The following is a 20244-nucleotide window of genomic DNA, read 5'->3' on the forward strand; positions in this document are numbered from 1 at the left end:
CAACTAAGCTAAAAAATTAAATAAATATATAATATCTGGTGAAAGAAGCCAGATACTAAAGAATATATACTACATAATTCCATTCATGGAATGTTCAGAAACAGGCAAATCCTTTTCGAAGCTGGGATAGTGGTTATCTTCAGGGAGTTTTACTGACCAAGAGAGGGCTCGGGGGCGGGGGCTTCTGGGTACTGATAACATTCTCTTTTCCCATCTGCACTGGTCACCTGGGTGTGTGCAGTGTCTCAGCCACACACTCAGGATTTGCACCCTTTTCTGGAGGCATGCGCTACTTCAATAAAAATTTACCTACATTTCTTTAAAGGTACATGTATTTAAAATACCGATTGGAACTGCCAAATCTCCCTCCAAAAAGGTTGCACCAATTCCGTGCTCACCAAACACCGTGCACCAGCTCTCCTTTCCCCACTTCCTTGTCAACAGTGATGCTAGACAGCTTTTTGATTGTTTGCTAATTTGATGGCTTTTGAAAAAGGTATCTTCTCATTTTCATTTGCATTTTCCTAATCACCCAGAGGTTGAGTATCTTTCATGTTTATTGGCCATTTGACTTTCTTTCTCTATGAATTACCTGTTTATACTTTCCTCCATTTTCCCATCTAACTGTTGGTGGAGGTTTTATTGATATATAATGGATATTAACTTTTGCTTGGATGTGTTGCAAGCATGCTCTTCTAAAGCACCTTTTCTTTGTTGATTTGTTTACGGCACATCACAGGCATCTGCTGAATTGAAGCGAACAATGTGAATAAGTGAAGCAGGTTCCGAGGCCAGGGCAGGCCAGGGAGCATGTGTGCCTCTGCTGGGAACCAGTGTGCTGGGTCTTCTGATTCTTCAGGAGATGCCGGAAATATGGATTTTTATGGGAAAACTTCCAATTTTAAAATGCTGGCAACTCATTCAAAAAACTGTAAGTAACTAGGGGAGACAGCAGTGTCTGGTGTGGGTTGGATCAGTGGGAGACCAGCTTTCAATCTCTGGTTGACGCTGTACTTCCCTGCAAAGGAGGCTGGTGTTGTCACATCCACCCATCTTTTCCTTTAGGACTTCTGAGTTCTGTGTCACTTTTTTTTTTTTTTCTATCAGTTTAACACTTTTTTTTTTTTTAAACTCTGTAGATGCTTCTCTTTTAAGGATAGAGAAAAGCTTTTCATGCTTTTATTCCAGTTTCCTTAATGAGAAATAAAGGTGAATATCTACCTAACCTTGGGGATGTGGGTGACTGGGCCCAGGAATGGCTAAAACATCAGAATTAGCACTCCTTCCCATTTTCTCATTTAGGGCCAAGGATTGCCCCCTACCCCTCTGCCCCAGGATTTCAAGGGAAGAGAATAAAGAGTTTTATTTCACAATGAAACTGGAGGCCCCTGGGAATACCAAAATTAATACTAATGTATAAATGACTTACTGCAGACCCCTTCCTGGAAGCAAGGGTGTTAAGTCAGAGCAGGGAGAGAGCAGATGGAGGCACTACAAGCCTGAAAGTACAGGAGGACGGAGGAGCTCGTCTTGAGTCCACTCCTTTGTGTCAGGGAACTTCACCATTCCCAGTTGTGTCTGGCTTTCCTGGACCCACCCTGCCCCTCGGGGCTCCCACTCTGGCTGGAGATACTGTCATGGTTCTGAACAGAGTTGATGGGAAGCAAAACAAACATCCCCAACCAGCTGGGGGTACTTTAAAGGTCTTTGATGGTATCATCTGGGCATTTCTCACCCATGCTAATTAACAGCTTGCTTTGGCCAAGATAGCACATCAAGAAACTGCTCTGGGGGTAGAAAAGTTTTTTTCTGGTTGCATATTCAGCAGGACCCAGCAAGAGACAGAACAGGGGATTGCCGGCTGAGCACCAACAGGATAGCACATCCCTTTTCTAGCATCAGATGACTGAGGTGCTGGGCTTACCCAGGATAGCGGCGCTGATGGGCGTGTGTTTATTCGCCTAGTGTGTACTAGGAATCATGCTGAGCTCTGTCCATGCACCACCTCACCTCCTGCAGTCCCCGCTCTGCCTGCAAGGGAAGGCTGTTACTGTAAGTGGTGGAGTCCAGTGGGAACCAGGCAACATGCGTGAGCCAGGCCTCAGAATTCTGCTTCCAGGCCAGGGCTTCCTGCCCTCCCAGGCCAGGCCAGGGGTGGTTCGCCATTCCAGCAGCTTCTCCAGCCCAGTGTTGCAACGCCTGGGTACCAGGTCTTCAGGCCACAGGAGGACAGGAAGCAATCCTAGGTAGTGATGGACACAGGCTTCAGTCTCACCGACCCCGCCCCTTTCTGCTTAGCCTCAACGGCCCCACCCCCTCTTGCTTGGGGCGTTGGAGGCCTCTTGCTTCCCATCTCTGCCCTGGGTGAAGACTCAGGTGTCCAGAGATACTACTACTACTCTAGGTGTGAACCAATAATTAAGGTGCTGGATGGGAAGAGTTTTGAGGTGTGACTTTTCCAGACCGCGCACATTCATTAAAAAGCAGCACAAATGATATAGTTTCTTTTCTGATTCTCAAAGTGATCGTGTCTTTTGTAGAGAAGCTGAAGCTACAGAAAGATCCAAAGAAGAAAAAAACACTGTATCTTAGCACCAAATCATTGTCAACACTTTCAGATGGTTCCTGCCACTCATTTTTGTATATTTATGAACATATACATATAGATTTTCAAATGTATATAGTTTTGAAACAAAGTTGAGATCATTCTGGCAATATACTTTCAGAACATCTCTTTTCACACCTTGTGTCATGTGTGAACACTTCTGAAAAGGACCCTGTGAAGGCAGAGTGGGTAAGATGGGTGGAATCAAGGAAAGAGAGGAAGGTGCAGGTTTTTTCAGCTGCGGGCTTCCCTACCCACCTCCCCCCACCATCCCACCCCGGCCCAGGACAAGGTTGTTCCTGGACCTCTGGGAGGGAGAGTGAAACCATTAGCTTGGGGTGAGGGCAGGGAAGAATCCCTCTTCGGTGTCACTCATTACCTTATTGGGAGGATGGGAGCCTCCTAGCAGCAGCGGGGGGGCGGCACTCTGGTTTGCCCCACCCCCACCCCATTGTGATCTAGGACCCCACAGCTGCCCCCTTCCTGTGGCTTTGTGTGTGTTATGTGTGCGTCAAGGGGGCTGTCTCTCAGAGGGACTAAGGGGTGGCTTCTAGCTTCTTGAGGCTCTCCAGTGCTGGGGGCAGGGCACTCATGGCTGAGGTGCTTCCTGCCTCTTGAGAAACAAGCTGCCTTTTGGCTGTGACCGTGGTGCCGATGACCCCCATTAGCTGTTTTCCTAGAAGTGAAAATGCATTTGCTCTGAGTTCTGTCATCCCTTGTGACCCAGGACTCTCTGAAGCAACGCCAAGAGCACAGGGCTGGCCACCAAACGGAGCCCTGCTAACCTGCCCTCGAGGGCCCTTGGACTTGATGCCAACCTTGTGAGTACGCCCCCCGCCTCCCTCCTCCAACCACCCGCCAAAGTTCTTGAAACGTAGATTTGATGCTTCCCTGGAAGGTGGTTTGTTCACTCATTGGTGCCAGTGAAGGAGGCCCTGCTGGGTCATGGTGATTAGAATGAGAGGGACCCAGGTTAGAGCCCCAGTTCAGACCTTAACTTGCCACCTTGGGCACGTTACTTAACCCCTGTATGTTCCGGCTCCTTGAATGGAAAATGGGCCTACTTCACAGAGATAGATGCTCCGCAGATCAGTTCAGTTCAGTTCAGTCGCTCAGTAGCGTCCAACTCCTTGCAACCCCATGGACCGCAGCACACCAGCCTTCCCTGTCCATCACCAACTTCCGGAGCTTGCTCAAACTCACGTCCATCAAGTTGGTGATGCCATCCAACCATCTCATTCTCCTTTGTCCCCCTCTCCCCCTGCCTTCAATCTTTCCCATCATCAGGGCCTTTTCTAATGAGTCAGTTCTTTGCTTCATACTGGAGGTTAAGCTTCAGCATCAGTCCTTCCAATGAATATTCAGGATGTTTTAAATTACCTACATTTGGCTTGGTATCTATAAGTGTCTGAATACAGCAGGTACTCAGTAAATGCTCATCATTGTTGTGTCTTAAATTTACTCCTCATAACTTTTGGCAAAGAATGTTATCACCCCATCTTACAGAGGGGGCAGCTGAGGCTCAGAAGGTTAGACAGTATTTCAGTTATTTACTACAATGTAACAACCTCCCAGGGAGAAGGCAATGGCACCCCACTCCAGTACTCTTGCTTGGAAAATCCCATGGACGGAGGAGCCTGGTGGGCTTCAGTCCATGGGGTTGCTGGGAGTCGGACACGACTGAGCGACTTCACTTTCACTTTTCACTTTCATGCATTGGAGAAGGAAATGGCAACCCACTCCAGTGTTCTTGCCTGGAGAATCCCAGGGACGGTGGAGCCTGGTGGGCTGCCGTCCATGGGGTCGCACAGAGTCGGACACGACTAAAGTGACTTAGCAGCAGCAGCAGAAACAACCTCTCAAAGCTTAGAGGCTTAAAACAACATGGAATGATAATGAACGAATGATAAATTCTCATGATTCTGTGGATTAATTGGGTGGTTCTCGGGCCCCAGGTGGTGTCATCCGGGGTCTTTCATGTGAATGCAGTCAGTTGGCAGCTAGATTCGGTTGGAAGGCCAAAGAGGGCCTCTCATGTGTGTGAAGTCTTGGTGCTAGCTACTGGCTGGGCTGCCTCAGTTCTCTTCCTCACATTTTCACTAGGCTAGCTTTGGCTTCCCCAAGCATGGCAGTTGACTTCCAGGATGGAGTGTTCGGAAAGGACAAGCCTCAGCATGCAAGCACTTTGCAAACCTCTGCTTTACCTCGTTCTTGTTTATATCCTTATCGGCCAAGGAAAGCCACATGCCCAAACTCAGAGTCAGCGTGGGAGGGGGCAACATGAGGGCACGCACACTGGGAAGCATGGCTAACGGGGATGCCCAAGTAACAAGCTACCAAAAAGGGGGGGGGGGCTTGTCTAGGATCCCACGGCTGTTGAATGGTGTGGCTGGGATTTGAACCCAGGTCTGTCTGACTCCAAAATCCATGCTTCTCTCTCAAAGCATGGCTGAGGCTGACTCTATGGCAGGGTGGTGTTTGTGACCATCCCCACCAGAGTCGAGTGGCGATGTGATTTTCCATCTTATCTTCAGCCCACCCCTACCCTAGCACTCCATGATGTCCTTGAACCTCTCCTGCTCACCTGACAAAAGGGAGAAAAGCATCTTTTTTCTGCTGGGCCCCTCTGCTCTTCTCCCTTCTGTGTTAACTACAGAAAACGACACCTACTTCCTTCAGAGTCCCAGCCAGGACAGTGGTGGCCCCGTCACTTGTGGACTCTCCAACCACAGCGGCATCCTGTTTCTGCTGGCCTCGGGGTACACACTCTCCCTGGACCTCTGTTCTATTTTCAGGGTACCCTTACTCGGAAAGCAAGGGTCATGGGAACAAAGACAGAGATAAGCCCAAGTTTATAGCACATTGTTGTCATCCCAGTGGACTTCTAGTCTACCCACCAGCTGGGCCATCTCCTGAGATAGGCCTCCTACTCTCCACCCCTGTCTACACTCAGCTGACGTGAGTTGGCTTCATGGTGATGACTGCAGGAAGCCAGTCTCTCTGGCTCCTGCCTGCCTCTGACTGAGTGAAGCCCTGGTCAGTTTCACCCACTGACGGGACCTGAAGGCCCAGCCCCTAGGTGAGAAGCACCCTTCCATTACGTTGTTACATAATACTGAGCACAGTTTCCTGTGCTATACAGTAGGTCCTTGTTGGTTATCCATTTTAAATATAGCAGTGTGTACTTGTCTATCCCAAATTCCGTAACTATCCCTTCCTTCCGTCCTTCTCCCTGGTAAGCATAAGTTCCTTCTCTAGGCCTGTGAGTCTGTTTCTCTTTTGTAAATAAGTTCGTTTGTATCATTTCTTTTTTAGATTCTGCATATAAAAATATCATAAGATATGTTTCTTTCTCTGTCTGACTTACTTCACTTAGTATAACAATCTTGTCCAGGCAAGAATACTGAAGTGGGTTGCCATTTCTTTCTCCAGGGGATCTTCCGAACCCAGGGATCGAACCTGGGTCTCTATTGTTGTGGGCAGACTCTTTACCGTCTGAGGCACCAGGGAAGCCCATAACATATATCTCTTTCTGTCTGACTTACTTCACTTAGTATGACAATCTCTTGTCATCATCTCTTGACCAACCTAGACAATGTATTAAAAAGCTGAGGCATCACTTTTGTGACAAGGATGTGTTTGGTCAAAGCTATGGTTTTTCCAGTAGTCATGTACAAATGTGAGAGTTGGACCATAAAAACGGCTGAGCCTGAAGAATCAATGCTTTCGAATTGTGGTTCTGGAGAAGACTCTTGATAGTCCCTTGGACAGTAAGGAGATCAAAGTAGTCATTCCTAAAGGAAATCAGTCCTGAATATTCATTGGAGGGACTGATGCTGAAGCTGAAGCTCCAATACTTTGGCCACCTGATGTGAAGAGCCAACTCGTTGGAAAAGACCCTGATGCTGGGAAAGATTGATGGCAGGAGGAGAAGGGGACGACAGAGGATGAGACAGTTGGATGGCATCATTGGCTCAATGGACATGAATTTGAGCAAACACCAGGAGACAGTGAAGGACAGGGAAGCCAGGCATGCTGCAGTCCATGGAGATGCAAAGAGTTGGACATGACTGACTTAGTGACTGAACAGAAACAATCCATGTTGCTGCAAATTGTTTTTAATGTCCAGCTATCATCTCTTGTAGGAGCCTCAGTGCCCTCAGCCTGCATTTGTGGAGTCTGAACTGGGTCCACAGCTGTTCTGCCTCAGTGTGGGGCCAAGGCTAACAAAAAGCAAAGCCTCTGGAAGAAGAGGAAGTGTTCTCTGGATGCTGAATGGGAGACCTTGAGGAGGTATGTGTCTGTGTGGGAGGTCTGTGACTTGCACCCAAGGAAAGGTCATGGTCAATGGGAAAGCCTTTGATGGGAGACAGTCTGAGTTGGAGCCCAAGACTGTCATCACCCAACTACCTGGGATGGATGTGGGACCCTCCCTCTGTCAGACCCAGACAGCTCTCCTGGTGTAAGGCCAACAGACTGATGTCCTGGGACGCAAGCTCCCAGGAAGTGGGCTGCGATGCATGAGAGCTCTAGACTCCCTGGTGTCCTGTGTGGTCTGGCTGGGGAAAGCCAGGGAAAATCTGGCAACTGAGCTATAATGGCCAGAACTCTTGGCTCTGAGCAACAGGAAGCAATTCTGGTTTATTTAAGCAGAAAAGGACTTTATCAGAAGGGTCTTGGTGAGTTCACAAAATAACCAGGCCTGGAGAGCTGGGTTTGGAAAGCAGGCCAAAGGCATCTGCACAGCGGTCAGGGCCACGGCCAAAGTCAGGCCCACCCAGTGACCATCCCATTGCCAAATCCAGGACACCCCGGCTTACACTGCCACCTCTGGACATGGATATGGTACCTGTCATCCCAGGAATGGAATGTCATTGCCATGGTGACTGCCGCTCTCCATCAGAATGGGCTTCTGTCCTCCGTGCAGCTGAGCATCACCAGCTCCTGACTCCAAGTCTTTGATGGGGCATCTGATTGGCTGAGCATAAGTCAGGAACCCACACTAACTGCAGTGGTAGCTGGGAAAGTGACTGGATGGCGTTTTTCACTTCTCTGGTGGGAGGCAACTAGCAAGATGGGGAATTTCTCAAACACGGTTGTGGGGGTTGGATGTGGGTCAGCCTTGTACTTCTCACCCGGAAAACTGTAGAACAGATGTCTCCAGGGAATGCTAGAGGATCGTATGTCTCCAGGGACAACTCGGGCTTGTCTTCCCTTCCCCCAGATATTGATGCGGGTTTGTGTGTCTGTTTGTGTGTGTAAGGACAGGAACCCAATACACAACGTGGCGTCAGGAACCCTGGGTTCAATTCTAAGTCCCCGAGCCTCAGTTTCATGTCACAGCCTGCTGTCCAGCCTTTGAGCATGCAGGAGGTATGTGGTAGCTTCTACTATAGTGTGGGTCATTGGGCTAAAAGATGCTCCTAAGATTGCCAAAGCCCCAGATGGAATGGGGCCATTGGTTCTGTGTATCAGATGAAAGCACAGGTTTTGGAGTCAGAGAGATCGAGGTTTACTAGCAATGTGATCTTGTACATGTTCCTTAACTTCTCTGACCCTTAGTTTCCTTACCTGCAAAATGGAGATGAGGTGGCATGCACTCAACCTCCATTCCAACCTGGTCCTTTGGCACATTCATGTTTTGCAGCGGTTGAAGGCTAAAAACTACAGTTCCCAGACACCTTTGCAGCTGGGGCTGCCAAGGAGAATCCGATTCCAGCAGTTAGGTGCACTTGTGCGAGGTTAGGAAGGCAGCAGTGAGGAAGAGACCACTTGCCTGCTACTCTGGCTGTTGCTGCTGGAGACAGTGTGTGTGTATGTGTGTATGTGTGAGAGAGAGAGACAACATTCTAGTGTTTGATTAGTCACCAGCTTTGTGGGTATTGAGAAGTGTTGTGGTGGCAGTGGCTTCCTGACCTTGGAAGACAACTACAGCAGTGTCCTCTTGGAAGCAACATCTCTGTGGCTGGCCCCCTCCCTCTCCACCTTCCCGGTGATGGCGGAGATGGCGGCAGTCTTGGCAGCCCAGCTCAGTGGTGTTATGGGCGTCTAGAACCTGCTCCAATGATTTTGTAATCACCTAATTTCCTGTATTAAATCTTTCCTGGCTTAAAATAGCCGGAGAGGTTTTCTGTTTCCTGCAACTGAACCCTAACTGCTATAGGAGTCACACCCCATTGCTCACAGTTTTTAGGATGAGATGAGGTGAGATGGGGGGGGGGGGTTGCTACACAGCTTTGTAAACTGTAAAGCCTTTTACATCTGTGAGGTGTTTTTCAAGGAAGGGTACCCCTTTTGTTGGGCTTCCCAGGTGGCTCAGTGGTAAAACAATCTGCCCGTCAGTGCAGGAGACGCAGGAGACCTGGGTTCGATCCCTGGGTTGGGAAGATCCCCTGGAGGAGGGGATGGCAACCCACTCCAGTGTTCTTGCCTGGAGAATCCCATGAACAGAGGAGCCTGGCGGGCTATAGTCCATGGGGTTGCCAAGAGTCAGCCATGACTGAGCACGCAAGCACATCCCTTTTGTCAGGGGAGACTAAACATGATAGAAACCCTTGTGACCAGCCACTTGTTTACACGTTCTTTTACCTTGAACTGCTGGGGCAGGACACAGCCTGAAAGAATTTAGGTAATTTGAGTGGGTCACCTGCTTTCAGAGGCTGAAAGGGTTCTGCTGTGGATTCAGGCGAATTCTGCCTCTCTGTCCAAGGTTAGCGCAATGACTTGTGTGCCACGGCAGCTGGGACAGGTGGGAGGTGTCCTGGTGTGAGCCTGAAAATTCAGCTACCACAGGACTCCCCCCTACCCATGCCTGGGATCCCCCACTAACCCACTAGTTTGTGTTAAAGCCCACTTTAATTCCTTACCTCTCCAAGTTGAATCTCTGTATTTACAAAACGTTCCCCTCCCCTCCTATCAGGTCTGAAGGATCTCCCTTTCTGTGGTGAATAACATTCTCATGGTCATGGCATTTGCCCCTATTTCCTGCCACAAAATGAGAACTCTCTGTGGGGTGAGGGGCCAGCCAGGTGACCCTGGGGGCCTTGAAGCTGGGAGGAAGCTGGGCTGGGGCTTGGCTGCCAGAACAATCCAGGCTCCACTCCAGCCCATCAGGGGGCTTGAGGCTGAGTGGGCAAGATAAACCGTTTCAGTGGTTTTTAGGAGCCCTAATCAATTGCAAGGCAGGGCAAAGCCCTCAGGGACAGATAAAGCCAGCCCCGCGCTCCAAGCCCAGTTGGAGCCAACGTTTGTGTGGTTTGAACTTTCGTGTGGTTTGGAAAGTCCGCCCGTCTTTGCTGGAGTGGATTACTCCGTTCCCAAACTGCAATGCAGTGACGCGAATGGCCCTGGACCCCACAAACCAGCCCTGAAATGATGTAGGTAGCTGGTCCTCTGTCCCTGCAGGGTCCTACAGGCTTGGGGAAGAGAGGCTGGGCGTGCTATACCCCTGGTTCTTGCGGTGGCTCGGGGTTTTAGAAACACTCCGTTGCTGGAGGCAGGCGAGACCTTTGCGTCGGGGAGTTGAGCTGCTACAGGTTTGCTTCTCTGCTCCTGCTTCCAAACTAAAAAGCCCACTTCTCTGCCCATTTCAGATTCCGTCTTCACTGCGGCTGCCTCCAGGACACATAGTCGCCCCGCGTGGGGGAAGCCCAGGACACTAGGGACACCGCCTGGAGCCTGGGCGCATAGCACCCAGTCGGGTTTTTTTTTTTTTTCCTCCTTCCAGCTTGAGGTTTCTTATTTAACCTCTAAGGTGCCAGAAGATCTGGAAGGCTCACAGGCAGGGCTGTAGCCGGCTGGGGAGAGATGAGCACCACAGATACCAGCACCGCCAGTGGGCACTCCATGTGTCAGTGTCTGCAGTGCTTGTGTGCAGCAGAGCAAGGCTGCCGGTGAGGTGGCTGGACGCTGGGCGGGCAGGCACCCATCTGACAATGCCACGTCCCCTGGGAAGCCAGTGCCGGCCTGTGGGGGCCACAGCAAAATAGAATCAGGAACAGGTGCTGCCTGGGAGGGAAACTCGGGCGCCTGGCAGAGCTCAGCAATGCTCGCACCCTCCAGGGACCTTCCTGCCTCCACAGAAGGTAGGGACAGAGAGAGGCGAGCATGGAGAGAGAGAAAGGGAAGTGGGAAGAAATTGGTCACGGAGGAGGCTATTTTTATTCTTTGCTACAGCTGCACGCATTGCTCTGACCAACTAGGCAGAGAAAAATCAGACTGGTTCCTGCTGAAACGAACGTTAAACTTGGGGTAGGGGGCAGGGAGTGGGAGGTGCACAGGAAAAGGGTGAAGAGGGGAGAAATCCCTGAGGATACAGCACAGTCTCCAGAAAACTTCACTGCACAAAACACCACCCCTACCCCGCCCTCCACCACCCCAGATGCCTCGGCCTTAACCATGGCTGCCAGAAGTGGGCCATCCTGTGCCTTCTGGGTGACACCTTGGGCAAGACCCAGTCAAGATTAGGCATTTGTGCATCACTGTCTTCTGCTGTTGGGCCTCGTAGAGCCTTATCCCTTCCAGCAAGGGGCAAGACTCCTGGGTGGTGTCAGTTACCATGGTCACCCGAGCACCCGGTTGTTGTTCAGTCACTCAGTCGTGTCTGACTCTGCGACCCCATGGAGTGCAGCACGCCAGGCTTCCCTGTCCATTACCATCTCCCAGAGTTTGCTCAAACTCATGTCCACTGAGTCAGTGATGCCATCCAACATCTCATTCTCTGTCATCCCCTTCTCCTGCCCTCAGGCTTTCCCAGCATCAGAGTCTTTTCCAATTGAGTCGGCTCTTCTCATCAGGTGGCCAAAGTATTGGAGCTTCAGCATCCAATCCAGCAAACAATCCTTCCAGTGAATATTCAGCGTTGATTTTCTTTAGGATTGACTGGTTTGATCTTGCTGTCCAAGGGACTCTCAAATTTCCCTTGTGCCCATTTGCAGCCAAACCCACTCTTTAACTCTCAGTATTGGCCGCCACTGATCTGCTTAACTGGCAAATGTCCCAAACAGGAAACTGTTAGGGATCAAGGCCCTAGAGTGAGACTCTTGAGGCCATGATTGTCTAAGTCAGCAGTTCCCAAAGTATGTTCCAAGGATCTCTGTGGTACCCCAGACGTTTTCAGACTGTCTTTTCTAATTGCAAGCTCCATTTTCTTCATAGACTTCAACCAAAACCACGTATCACAACAGATTGTATACTAAAGCAGCTAGGAGAAAGCAGCTGTCCTCTATGAAGCCAGCTACTAAAGAGGTTTGCAAAAATGTATAACAATGTCACTTTTCTCCCTAATTCTTTCTTTCTTTTTTTTTCCAGAAAATACAGTTTTTTTTTCATTAAATTGTGCTAGTGATGTTAACGTGTATATTAGTTATCTATTGCTGTGTAACAAATAATCCTAAAAACTTAGCAGCTAAAAACAGCACACATTATCTGTCAGTGTCTGTAGGTCAGGAATCTGAGAGCAGCCAGCTTAGCTGGGTGGTTCTGGCTCAGAATCTCTCATGAGGCTATAGTCAAGGCATGGGCCTGGGCTGCAGTCATCTCAAAGCTCAACCAGATGAAGAAACAATCCACCTCTAAGCGCAGTCATGTGGCTGTGGGCAGACCTCAGTTCCTTGCCATGTGGGTCTGTCCTTGTGACATGGCAGCTGGCTTCCCCAAGAACGAGTGAAAGAGAGCACGCAGGACAGAAGCCACAGTCTTTCTATAATCTGATTTTTGAAATAACGTTCCATCACTACTGTCCTGTCCATTAGAAGTGAGTCAGTAAGTCCACCCTACATTCAAGGGGCAAGAAATCCTTAAGGGTGTGGGTGACAAAGCAGAGATTACTGGGTACCATCTCAAAGACTGCATCCCACTCATTTAATAAGTTCATTAATGTTATTTTTATATCAGTTAACCAATATTTAAAACTTTTCTCCATTTTTAATTATTAATATAGGAAATATTGGTAGATGGGTCAATAGAAACAAACACTTTCTGGAGTGTTCAATAATAAAAAAGCAAAAGGGTCCTAAGATCTAAACATTTGGAAACTGCTGGTCTAGGTGTTATAGGAGTACATTGGTGACACATGGAGGCTAGTCTACCCACCTGCGCATTCGCCCATCCATCTATGCATTCATCCATCTGACCTTCTGTCCATCCATCCAGCCATCCAGCCATCCTTCTATCTACCCGTTTACGCATTCATCCACCCTCATTCTTTCATCTGCCCTTTCATGTATCCATTCTTCTATCCATCCATTCATCCACCCTTGCATCCATGTACCTATTCACCTATCAACCCATACAGTCAAAGATGCTAGGCTGGGCTGGCACTTTAACAAGATTGCTAGTAACTGCCCTATGGAGTTTGTAACATTTTAACTGATGAAGCAATTTAACAATAAGATAAATTTAAAAATAATAATTTCAGGTTGTGATCATTTGAACCCCCAAAGCCTGGAGCCCAGGGAAGCAGGTACTCTCAAGTTGGCACCATTTTGGGGGTGACATCATTTGTGGCCAAGACTGAGGTTGGGTAGGTGCAGATTGGAGGGTCCAGGGAGCAAGGAATGTGTGGCAGCTGTGGTCAGATGGCCTGAGGCCCTGGTGAAGCAGAATGCTGTCAGGTTCTTCGTGCCTAGTTAATTGGTGACTGCGGGACTCAGGGTAGAAGACCCTTAAGTGCACAGTTCCAGTTTCTTGGATCAGTTCCCTTCTCCTCAGTGGAGAGTCTCCTTCTCAAGCTGCCTTAACATTCTCTGTCTTTAACTTTGATCCTGGACACTGCCCTGTGGTTTGCAGTGTCCCCTTTGAATCCCCAAGCCAGAGAGTCTCCCATTTGAGAGTCCCCAGGGAAAATGCTGTGATTCATGAGAAGGGCCTCAACCTGTCACCCCCAAATATGTGAAGATTGGCCTCTTTTATCGTCTTGTCACTGACACCTGGGAAGTTTGAGCTGGCAACCATCCGATAGGAGGAGGTAGGGGAAGTCTGGGGCAGAGAGAGGCCAAAAACCCAGGCTGGAAGCATGAGGATACTGGGTTCTGGAACAGGAAAACAGGAGTGGGTGCATAAATGATGGTCGTCTCTACTTCAAAGACTGGCTTCACCAGCCCTGCTCTAAGGGGCAGCTAAGGTAGGAGCCTCCTTGCCCCTCTCCCTGAGCCCCTGAAAGCCACTGAGCATTTTAAAGAGGAAATGTGCACCACCCCCCCCACACACACAACATGCTTGTACCCTCAAGGAGCAGGGCAGCGTGAATCAGGTACACCTGCTCTCGGTGCTGTTGCTCCAGCCCGGTGGGCTCCAGAGAGACCAGGCCAGGCCTCTCTGGGATGACATATGTCAAGGATGCTTTTTGTGGAGAGGAGGGGTGTCGCTTAAAATGTGGCCTCTCTTTTTCATGATGGCTCCTTGGTGGCTTCAGGCCTCAGGTTTGAACGTGGGGTGTGTCTTAGCAAATTGCTAAAACGATGTAAATTTGTTTGCACAACTTGTGTGCCAGTCCAGCTCCCTCTTTGGGTCTTGAGCCCTTTTCAAGAGACAATGGGTGTTATCTTTGGTTTCCAGCCTCGTCATGGATAAAATTGGTGAACCAATAATAACCAGCTCAGGTGCCCCTGATATCAGGGATACTGCCCCAGACCAGGAGTATCAGGGCCTCCTGGGAACTTGTTAGGACTGCAAATTTGTGGGGGCTCGCCCTAGACTGACTGAGTCAGGATTTGGGAGAGTGAGGGTGGGGCCTGGGAATCTGTATTTAAACCAGTCTTCCAGGTGGGCTTCCTTGGTGGCTCAGACGGTAAAGAATCTGTGTGCAATGAGGGAGACCTGGATTCGATCCCTGGGTTGGAAAGATCCCCTGGAGAAGGGAATGACAACCCATTCCAGTAGTCTTGCCTGGAAAATCCCGTGGACAGAGGAGCCTGGCGGACTACATACAGTTCATGGGGTTGCAGAGTCAGGCACGACTGAGTGACTTTCACTTTCCAGGTGATTCTGATGCCCTTTCAGGTTTGAGAGCCACTGTTTTCTGAAGAAAATTATTCTCATTTAACAGACGAAGAAGATGAAGATCAGAGGGGCTAAGTCACTTGCCCAGAACCGTGCAGCCAGCAAGTTGGGTTGCCAGGACTTCAAACAGGTCTTTCATGAGAAGAACTCCAGTTTTTTTCTTTTGTCTCTTCCATTCCCTCCCTCCCTGTCCTCAGTCCTCCATGCTCTGTCCTGGGAGGTTCTCAACTTGGGTTCCCAACTTGGTCGTGTACTGACATCATCTGGGGAGCTTTAAAAAATAATATTGGTGTTAGGCCTCCACCCTAGGAAACGGACTCTGCAGGGTGTGACTTCAGCATCTGTACTTTTTATTCCCTCTTCACAGGCAGCCTTACCGAGATTCCTCTGCCATTCCAAATGTTTCTGATGAATGCATTTGCACTAAGGTGTTAGTTACTGGGTGTGTTACCTTTCTCAGGATATCTGCATTTGAAAAAAGAACCAAGGACGTGAAATAATGAATTGCATAAGCATCCTAGAGAGTGGGAGAGACCAGCTTTTGATCTTCTTTCTCCCACTTGCAGCAGATTTATTGCTCTCACATGTCCTGCTAGGAATCTACCCAGCAGTCTTGGCTGAGATTTCTGAATATGCCTTGTCATATTCAGAATATGCCTCCACATATTCAGAAGACTTTTGGGCTAGAAGAACGCAATGGATCATTTTTGAATGCCCTTAAGCCATCAAGCTTGCCTACAGAGGGCTGAGTTTCCCAAACGAGTAACAGCCAGTCAGTTTCATTCTAACTAGGAAGCAAAACCAAACTTATTCCCCCCAAAATGTTTTGTTTGTTTGTTTTACCATTTAATGATGAATCCTCCCCCACTGGGCCTTTCCAAGTGCCCATTCAAACAAACCCAGCCACAGAAATGGAGGTGGTATGTCTGTAAGTTAGAGTCCTTGCCCAAACTCCAACTCAATCAACTTGCAGGAGACCCTTAGTGTGGTTAATTCTAGGACATAACAAGATTTTGATGTTGATGCCCCCTTTTAATTTTTTTAATTACATAAACTTTGTTTTAATTAAAGTATAACTGATGTACGATATTATATTGTTGTAAACCTTTGATTTTTACAAATGAAGAAAAATAGAAGCCACCTTCAAATGATTTTTTTTTTTTTAAACAGCAGCTACATCTCCAGCCTGCTTCCTGCACCTGGTGGGGGACACAGTGCTTCTCCGCCTTCAGGAAACAGCCCACTTGTCAGCAGCTGGGCTCCCAGGAACAAAGGCCTAGGTTCATTACCACAGTATCGACCCTGACACGTTGCACTCGGGCCACCTCCCCCAGAGTTCCTCAATTCACACCCCAAATGAAGCGTAATTGGACCTGGACATCTTTGAAGTCCCCCGAGCAGCTTGCCAGCATTTTGAAATGTCCTTGATTTGCATGGTGAAAACCTGGCTGGAGGTGACTTTTTTTCTTTTCCCTCATCCCACAGTTTTCAAGACAGAATGATTTTAAATGACATTCCCCAGCCAGGGGAGAGTTACCATGGAAGAAATAAAAATTCTCAAAGCCCCAAAAAGAAAAGGCAAAAGAAGTCCAAGGTTTTGCTGCATCTCTCACGTGCCCCTTTGCTCGATTTCTGTCCTGTGAGGGCCGCGCCAGGGTTTCCTCTCAACCTTCTTCCCAGACCCCAGACCTGAAGGGCTGACAAGGATCCAGGAAGCTTGGCTGGGAGTTTCTGCAGACCGGCAGGTTGCTGTCAGACCTGAAGCAAGAATGCGAGCCCCACCACAGGCCGGTGAGTTGATGCGGGAGGCTGTGTGTGGATCAGGGATCTGAGTTGATGCGGGAGGCTGTGTGGATCAGAGATCGTCTATCTTCCATTTCAGCCAAGCCAGGGCCACTCTGCGGGGATCACATGCTCCCAGAAATCAGCGCACCCATGCCTATGTGCCCTGTGGGTCTAAAGCTTGGTGATTTCCTGCAGCGCATGGAGGGGTGTGCCTGGTGGAGTCATGCCTGCTGCCTATGCGGGCGTTGGTCGGGCCCGTGAGGAGTTTGGCGGTCTGCTCTGCTCTGGGCTGTGGCCTGCCCCTGGTTTGCAGCCATCCTTCAACGCCTCTGCTTCTGTGAGCTTCCTCAGGGGTAGCCATCCTCTGAAGCAAATGATCCACTTTCCCCTAGAACTTTCTGTGAGAAAGAAGATATTCTCTGTGCCGAGATGTGGCTAGTGCAACTGAGGAAGTGAATTTTCAACCTTATGTACTTTAGGGGGAATTTTTTAATGGAAGTACAGTTGATTGACAATATTTCAGGTGTCCAGCAAAGTGATTCATGTCATTTTATTGAAATAGCCACATATGGCTAATGGCAGCTGTATTGGACAGCACAGGGACAGATGACCAAAGAGAACCCAGAGTGGATGCCCCAGTTTGGGGGAGGTGTATGGTATTGACTACCCCAGAAAGACCATCAGAAAAATTTTGATTGAGCAAAGCATAATTTATTAGACCTAATTCAGTATGGAAAAGGACCCCTATGACTGAATGCTAGTAATGTCTCCCAGCAGGGACATTGGGGAAGGGTATTGATAGCATTTTAGAGGCCAGACTGGGTGATTTTGAAGTTGGGTCTCTCAAGGCAAGAAACTGACTGGAGTTGGGAGAGTTTATGACAAAGTAGTTTGAGATCAGGGAGCAGAGCAAGGCAGAGGTCTTGTAGTAAGTCTTGATGAACTAGCTGTTGGTCTTGATAACAAGCTATTTTAGTTGCTTCAGTCTTATCTTCCAGAAGCAAGTATTTCTTAGAGCAGAGAGCTGTTATTTATGCTTGTTCTCAGTACGATTTAAACATGGGGATCAGAAAGCATGCCTGGTCCCAGAATTGTTTAACATACAGACAGAGAATAACAAATTACCCCTAAATGTAGTCACTTAAAACAATAAACATTTGTTATCTCACAGTCGCTGAAGATCAGGAATTTGGGAGCAGCTGAACTGGGCGATCCCGGCTTGGGGACTCCCCATGCAGTGGTAGCCAGGATGTCGGCCAGGGTCACCAATAACCATCTGAAAGATTTGCCAGGGCTGGAGGACGCACTTTCAAGGCTACTTTTTTGGTTGGCTGGTGAAATGGGGTTGGCTGTTGGCAGGAGGGCTGTTTCTTGGTGTGTAGACCCTTCTTGTGGGGCTGCTAGAGAATCCTCATGGCGTGGAAGCTCTCTTCCCTAGAACCCACAGTGTCTTTTATGACCTAACCTCAGAAATCTCAATCATTTCTAAGATACCCTATTGGTTAGACCGGGCAGCCTTGTTCAACATAGGAGGTGAACATGCAAGGGAGTTAATATTTGGGGTGAGACTCACAGGGAGAGGGAATGATGTGGTTTCAGTTCTCAGTGGTAAGTGGGGGGAGGGGGCCCTGGTACAAGAGGGTGCTGAGTTTCCTGGGTTTCAAAGCAGAGACACAGCTGCAGCAGGTCTGGCTGGAGCTGTTGGGGAAGGTCAACCCACTGGCTGACCCAGCCTTCCACCCACTTCTGGTATGTTGTTCCAGTTACCATCGCTATGTAACAGATAAGTCCAAAATTTAGTGACTTCAAATAAGCATTTTATTATGCTCATGGACTCTAAGGCTCAGGAATTCAGAGAGGGCACAGTGGGGGATGGCTTGTCTGTTCTCCACAAGGTCAGGCCTCAGCAGGAAGGACTCAAAGCCCAGCCATGAGAGTTGGAGGCTGGAGTCATCTGCAAGTTCCATCATGGACATATTTGGGGCCTGGGCTTGTTGGGGGGAGACTCAAAGGCTTGAATGGTGGATGGAGTGCCCGCAGGTGGCCTCTGTATGTAACTTGGGCTTCCTCACAGCATGGTGGCTTCAGCATGATGGGACTTCTTAGGTGGTGGCTCAGGGCTCCACGTGTGATTGTTAACTAGCAAATAAGGTAGAAGCTGCGTGAGCTCTTAGGACTCAGCCTTGGAAGTCACCTGGCATCATGTCCATGTCCAGTGGAAGTAGTGATTGAAGCCATCACCAGCCTGCCCAGACTCAAGGGAAGGGGGCATAGACCCAGTTTCTCAATGAGAAAAGTCAGTGTCACATTGTAGAAGAGCGTGTGGGATGGGTGACATGGTTACAGCCATTCTTGGAAAATGCAGTCTGCTGTGCACATCAGTTTCCCAAGGCGTTTGACTTTGATGGATGGGGGCTGGGGAAGTGTGGGGCCTGGGTACCCCCCCAACCACAGGCATCTTTGTTAGATCGTGCTTGTTCCTTCCTGATCATGGGTCACTGATCCAAGTCTGAGCTGAGTGGGACACATGAGGAAGAAGACATGAGTCCAGGAGAGGGGGTTCTCCACACAGGTCCTTAGAACAGTGCCCCAGACTGTGGGGCCAGAGACAGCCCCACCACATATTGTGTGGCCTTGGATAAGTGGCTTATTTCTGAATTGGCAATAATAAGCCCTGCACTGGGATCACTGTGGGGAGCAGGTTAGAGAAGGTGTGCAGTGCATAGTAGGATGCCTGGCACATAGTGGGTATTCACATAGATGTGAGCTGTTATAATAATAGCTTTCCTGGTGGCTCAGACAGTAAAGAATCCGCCTGCAATTCAGGAGACCCCAGTTTGACCCCTGGGCCAGGAAGATCCCCTGCAGAGGGAATGGCTACCCACCCCAGTATTCTTGCCTGGAGAATTCCATGGACAGAGGAGCCTGGTGGGTTATAATGATATATATTATTATCCCACCTGAGTTCAATCATCTGTGCCACAGTATTAGTTATAGATAGTGAGGTAACAAATCACCCTAAAACTTAGTAGCTTAAAACAACAGAAGTCATTTTTTCCACTCTCTTGGTTTCTCTGGTGCACAAATCAAATCTGAGGCTTGGCTGGGTGGTTGTGGCCCAGCATCTCTCTGAAGGTTGCCCTCAGAGGCAGCCAAGGCTGCAGTTGTCTGAAGGCTCCACTGGGGCCACAGCATCCACTTCCAAGGTGGTTCACTCCCTTGCCTGGCGAGCTGGTTCTGGCCGCAGGCTGGGGGCCTCAGTTCTCTTCCACATGTGCCCTCCACAAAGCGTCCTCATGCCATGCTGTCTGACATCCCCTAGGGCGAATTTCTCCAGGAGGGCAGAATCTGGGTCTGCCTTGGCCTTTGCTATATCTCCAGAGCTTGGCCTGGCTCAGAGCATGCTGGGAGAGTTTGAAAGACTGAGAACTGCCTTAGCTATTCTTCCTTAGACCCTTGACATTTTTCTTCGAGGTCTTTGCATTCCTCTGTCTAGCTCAACAGCAGGCTGAAGGTCTCAGAGAGAATCCCAAGGTTGTGGAAAGGAAAAATGAAGGAGAGACAGCCGCCAAGGCTCAGGGCCCAGCTATGCCTCCTTACCAGAAACTGTCCTCCCAGAGCTTGACCTTGGGCTTCTGAGTGCATTCTAAGGGAGTTTACATTCATGGAAACCCAGATAACTGTTCTACTTGGCCGAGAGCTGTGCAAGCCCTGAGAGAAGAAAGTGCATGGGAAGGAGCTCACATCGCACTGAGAGTAACCAAGGGGTTGGGGGTTCCAGCTGCGCCAAAATGTCAGAGTTGCTGTCTGGCTTAAGTAGCAGATGCAAAGACCCTGAAGTACAGAAGCCGGTT

General features: G+C 49.1%; 1 long non-coding RNA gene across 1 annotated transcript; it reads left to right on the plus strand.

The window, feature by feature from the left end:
- The first annotated feature begins 743 nt into the window (after nt 1-743).
- LOC113887607 lies at nt 744-8954 on the plus strand. Its single transcript, XR_003509767.1, has 3 exons — nt 744-931; nt 3333-3426; nt 6751-8954. It is a non-coding gene; the product is annotated as an uncharacterized LOC113887607 (long non-coding RNA).
- The last annotated feature ends 11290 nt before the right edge of the window (nt 8955-20244 follow it).

This window comes from Bos indicus x Bos taurus, chromosome X (genome assembly GCF_003369695.1).
Source record: "Bos indicus x Bos taurus breed Angus x Brahman F1 hybrid chromosome X, Bos_hybrid_MaternalHap_v2.0, whole genome shotgun sequence".
In the NCBI taxonomy this organism is placed as follows: Eukaryota; Metazoa; Chordata; class Mammalia; order Artiodactyla; family Bovidae; genus Bos; species Bos indicus x Bos taurus.